Source organism: Podarcis filfolensis (genome assembly GCF_964270895.1).
Source record: "Podarcis filfolensis genome assembly, chromosome: 17".
Lineage (NCBI taxonomy): Eukaryota > Metazoa > Chordata > Lepidosauria > Squamata > Lacertidae > Podarcis > Podarcis filfolensis.
In genome coordinates, this window is record NC_139621.1 from 2056029 (window position 1) to 2061901 (window position 5873).

A 5873-nucleotide genomic window follows, 5' to 3' on the forward strand; every position below is an offset into this window, starting at 1 on the left:
GATGGCGTGGTCTTGAAGTCCCATTTATATAGGAAGATTTGCCTTTTTTCTTTTTCTGGCAGGGCTCCTACTTTTAAACGGCAAGCAAAATTTGCCCAACTCTGTCACCACCTTTGTATTCTGGTGAAAGCTTCACCTGTTCAATTTCTGTTTGGCATTTGTCATAAGGTACACTCAGCATAGGGATGTGGGTGGTGCTGTGGGTTAAACCACAGAGGCTAGGACTTGCTGATCAGAAGGTCAGCGGTTCGAATCCCCGCGACGGGGTGAGCTCCCGTTGCTCAGTCCCTGCTCCTGCCAACCTAGCAGTTATAAAGGACGTCAAAGTGCAAGTAGATTAACAGGTACCGCTCCGGCGGGAAGGTAAACGGCGTTTCCGTGCGCTGGTTTGCCACAAGCGGCTTAGTCATGCTGGCCACATTACCCGGAAGCTGTACGCCGGCTCCCTCGGCCAATAAAGCGAGATGAGCACCACAACCCCAGAGTCGGACACGACTGGACCGAATGGTCAGGGGTCCCTTTACCTTTACCTTACACTCATCATAAAGCTGCTTGCAGCTCCCTCTTGAAGGCACACGTGCTGCAACCTGGGTTTGTGCTTGTGTAAAAAGACCCAAGAGCACTTCTCACCAGCCATTGATGTTCCTGAACCAGGATAGTCTTGCCCCTGTTATCCATGCTCTGGTAACCTCCAGAGTGGGATTGCTGCCATGCGCTGTAAGTGGGGCAATCCTTGAAGACCGTTTCAGAAATGACTAGTGCAGAAAAATGTATTTAGTTTTGTAGTTTGTTTTAAGGACTGATAGACACACAAACATTCATCACCAGATCACTGCAACGCCCAGCAATACGTTTCACCGGTGAATGGACACCACAGACAGGACTTTTACCATGCTTCAAATGCAATAATGTTTTCCCTCAATGGAGTCAGTTTGCACATTCAACAGGTAAATGCAGAGAAACGAAATTATGGAGAGGGTTTTTATATTAATTATAAAGTGCCTAATGTTTTCTCCCCTATGGGCAGCTCGCACCCCAGGCGCCCGAGCGGCTTCCTCCGGTGCTGACTGTCCCTGGCAATAATAGTGGTTTTAGCACTCTCACTGGTCAGAGCTGAAGTTGTTATTTACAACTTTAAAAAGAGATACAACAAATTTTCATTTGTGATCTCCATAATTGGCAATTTTAAATGTTGCTTGTAGACAGACAGATAGATAGATAGATAAAACAGTTTCTTAGCATTTTCTTAAAGCGATAGGCTATCCATTTTGGGGCCCTTGGGGCCCCTCCCCCAAGGAGAACCTCCAAAAAAGCACACTGTGGAGGAGAGTTTCCTGGCTCCCACTCAAAGAAGAATTCAAACTCAGGCTGCAATGTCTACCAAAATCTTTAATGCTCAGATCAGTGTGATACAGGGGCAAAATGCCATTAAAAGGCACAGCAGGTGCTACACATAGCCAAGCAAGCAAAGACATCGATCCAGGAATGATACATACCCTGGCTTAGAAGTTAACTCCTCTTAAGCCCCCCCCCCAAAAAAAAATATTTGAGGGGGCCGGGAAACACCCACCCCAAGTCCATGGGCATTGCCATTTAATTGTGTGCCATGTCATGTGACTATGTAGGGCAGGGCATACTGCCCCCCCCAGCAACCCTGTTATTAGGGAGTGGGGCCGGTACTACTTTCTCACCCATGCGCAATAATCCTATGTTGAAAACAAACCCATTTGTATCCACTGTATTAATGCGCCGAGGGACTTTTTTATGTGTCCTTATGACCAACAGGTGGTGGAAGGAGCGAGCCAGATTCTAGTGAGTGAGACTGTCCCTGGCTATAATACTGGTTTTTAGCCCTCTCACTGGTCAGAGCTGAAGTTGTTATTTACAACTTTAAAAAGAGATACAACAAATTTTCACTTGTGATCTCCATAATTGGCAATTTTAAATGTTGCTTTTAGATATACAGATAGATAGATAGAAGATAGATAGATTAGATAGATAGATAGATAGATAGATAGATAGATAGATTTCTTCAGTAACTCCCTAAAATGTGTTAGGAGAGGCAATACATTTTAAATTAAAAGGAAACGGAAAGAAAATAGAAGACCAACAAAGAATCATAATAAATCAGGGAGAGTAAATTGTGGGCAGATGATGGACATTGAGAAAGCCCCCAAAAGAAAGCTTAGCCAAATTTAAATTGAAAACTCATAAAAATACCAAGAAGAAGATTTTAAAGAGAATCAAGAAAAGCAGATACACCTGATGACTAGAAAAGCCAAGGGAAAACTAAGAGAAATGAAAAACGTGAGCGGCGAAATCCAGTTTATTTACCTTTCGACCAACAAGTCTTTGGATGTAATGAGTGAGACTGTCCCTGGCAATAATACCGGTTTTAGCCCTCTCACTGGTCAGAGCTGAAGTTGTTATTTACAACTTTAACAAGAGATACAACAAATTTCACTTGTGATCTCCATAATTGGCAATTTTAAATGCTGCTTGTAAATAAATAGAGATAGATAGATAGATATCTTAATTCAGTAACTCCCTAAAAAGTGTTACAAGAGGCAATACATTTTAAATTAAAAGAAACTGAAAGAAAATAGAAGACCAACAAAGAATTAATCATAATAAAACAGTCTAATGTTTTCTCTATAACATTTTCTAAAACAATGCAGACCCTGCTCACAGAATTACAGTCTTTCCTTTGTTTCAGCAGGTCTCATATATGAACTTAAACCCAAGACAGCTGATCCACACAAGCAATTCATCCTCTCATGTTACAGTGTCTAGTGATGAACATTGTGGGAACAAAACCACAGTATTCTGAGGTGTGAGTTGTTGTTGTTGGCCTACAGCTTCCCTCATCCCTGCTGCCTGGGCTGATGATGGGAGTTGGCTTCCAGCGTCTGGAGGGTCTCAGCTTCCCGGCTCCTGCATTAAGGACCAACCATGCACATGTTGTGTGAACAGGCCTGCCAAGAAGAGGAAACAAAAACGACTGGTTCCTTGTCTCTCCATTGTTTCAATGGTTTGTAAAGCCCCATTCTGGTGGGGAACAAATGGTGCAAAAACACTTGTGCACCATTTTGGCTAGCTAGCTAGCTAAATAAATAAATAAATCCTGAAATCTCCATCGTAATTGGTTATAAACATGGATCCGTGGGTCAAATTTTTGGTTCTTTGGGGGGATCTTAACCCCAGTATTCCATGGTCTCTTTTTTGACAGCCACTGCCAGAATGAAAATAGCTGCCAGGTGGAAAATGGGGGGAGGCCCTCACTTCACGATCTTGGTTTTACCCAGATATGGGAAATGGCAGGTTTGAATCAACACAGCAGCGTGATGATAAATGGGCCGGGTAAGAAGGATAAGTTTCTTAGTACATGGTAATTGTTCCTTGATTATATCAACAAATTGGCACTGTTGCTATGACCACCTGCCATGGGTGTAGCCAGGATTTCTTTTAGGTGGGGGCAAATTAGGGTTGCCATATTTCGAAGAGCAAAAAATGGTCACAAACACCTCGGGTTACAAACACAAACCCTGCAACTCGGAAGTAGTACCTCGGGTTAAGAACTTTGCCCCAGGATGAGAACAGAAATCGCGTGCTGGTGGAGCGGCGGCAGCGGGAGGCCCCATTAGCTAAAGTGGTACCTCAGGTTAAGAACGGTTTCAGGTTAAGAACGGACCTCCGGAACGAATTAAGTTCATAACCAGAGGTACCACTGTACACTTAAAGTACCTAGGCCTATACAATTATGTGTAACAACATATGAGGTGGCCTTGATTTAAACAGTTGATGTTTCTAGATTTTTATTTAGTGCCAGTAACTGGTTTTTGCAGTGCCATTCAATGGTACAAGGTGCTATTTACCAGAGATTGACATACTGAAATATATTATCATATATGTACATGTTCTAATTGAAGAATAAAATATGATTTAACTACTGAGTTTCCTTATACCAAACCTTAACATGACAATTACTGGTGCCATCACCTTAGAATGGTGAATTATATTTTAAATGAAGATTCGATAATATTCGATAATATTCTCATTAATCAGAATTATTGTCGAGAATTTAACATCACTACTTGAGTCTCTGTCAGGGAAAACCGGGGTGTGTGTGTGTGTGAGAGAGAGAACAAATGAATGAATGAATGAAAGATAGAGGAATTGTTTTGTAAGTGTATGAGCATTGGAGTGTCTGACATGCGTGAGGCTTCATTGTTTTGAAACCAGAATTGTCAAATGCAAAAACAAGGAAGTCCACCTTCCTTGCCTTTGGAGGGTCACTTCTTTGTGCCTCAAGCACTCTCTGAATGCCTCACTTATCTGCTTGGCAATTACTTTTTCCTCCTTGGGAGTCTCAGGTATTATTTCCAAAAACACAAACCACCAGATTCCCTATGTTTCCACATCATAGCCTCTGCTTACAACATCAGGGTCAAGCCCCAGGGTATACATCACCCTGTGCAACTGATTACTACTCAGTAATTCCATTTACAAAGGTCATATTTAATCCTGGTTTTCCCATTTACTCCCACAGCTCTAATGTGCATACTTTTCATTTCCCCAAATAATTAGTGGGGGGAAGCCCCCCCCCAATTCCTCAGGCACCTCTTCTGGATTAACAAGTCTTCAGACCTCCAGATAAAGTTTCCTGATATGCTAAGTACTAGTTAGAGGAGGTGACATTACTGCAGGAAGAATAAGGGTTTCATCCACCCTCTACCAATATATTTTAGAAGTACTGAAAGGGAGTACCAGGAAACTACAGCAGAGTACTCAGCTGCTGTTTTCTTTTATTTTTATTTAGCAAGCTAAAAGTAATAATCAAAGCAGTCACATGAGCAGGAAGAATTACAATCATAGAAAGCATATAAAAGTTTGAGTGATGTAAAATATATTCTATAATGGAATACAAAATTCATATTTATACCAAACATATCAAATAATCAGGAAAGTTGTCAAACTCAAATTTAGTGGGAATGTGCCAAAAATGAGATTGTTTGGTCATATAAATCAGTAACTGCCCCCAAGAAGAAGCAAGTCGGAGGGGTCAGCATCCTCCCAAGCAGCATGTACTTTGTCAGTTTTTCAGAAAGGGCTGAATGACTGTTTAAAACCATAGAATCCACAGAATAACAAGATGCAACCTTCCACCATGAGATCACTAGATGAGCAGCAACCAACACATATAGAATTAATTGTTGAGAAGCTCAGCATAGGCTCCATCAAAAATTGATAACTTGTTTGCCAATGATAATACCAATCTCCATGACAACCCGCTTCCAGAACCCATGTCCATAGTTACAGCCTTGTAAATTACAGCCCTGCCGGTATGAGGGAACCAGATCTTACAATATGAACTAGTTGGACTGGGGTTAAAAACCAGCGGCAGACCACCTTCAAGAACTCTCCCTCATGTCAGCAGACGCGGAGCTCAAGGGACAAGGGGATCGGGGCCGGGAAGCAGTCGGGGGAACAGCGGGAAAGGGAAACTGAAAGGATCGAGGGGCTGAAGCGCATCTCCTGCGATGCGGGCTTAAAACATGCTGGGACTTTTCGGTTTGGAAGTGAGGTGAGAACAGACGGTGGCAGAAGCGAGAAGGGAGGGAAGAAAACGACGGAGAAACACACCATATGGCAACTCAGGACCGTCTAATGAAGCTGAATGTGACCCGTCTCTCTGTTGGGCGGGCGCCTCTTCCCGCCCGGCCCCCCCCTTCCTGCCTTGAGCTTCTGCGGAAAAGGGGCTCTCGGTGAGAGGCGCCTCCCTCGCCTTGGGGACCCCCCCCCCGCTGCTCCGGCGGAGGGAAGTCGCCACAGCAGCGGCTCCGCCAGCCGCGTTTCCGGGCGAGGCGTCGGGC

General features: G+C 43.5%; 1 protein-coding gene across 1 annotated transcript in view; it reads right to left on the minus strand.

Moving 5' to 3' along the window:
* LOC310752246 (ceramide kinase-like) overlaps window positions 1-5632 on the minus strand; it is a 35450-nt gene extending 29818 nt beyond the window's left edge. The window contains exons 1-2 of the mRNA XM_083592233.1: window positions 4702-5632; window positions 349-587 (exon numbers count right to left, since the gene is read on the minus strand). The gene's annotated coding sequence lies outside the window, so the exon portion shown is untranslated. The remainder of the gene's footprint in view (window positions 1-348; window positions 588-4701) is intronic.
* Window positions 5633-5873: the final 241 nt, after the last annotated feature.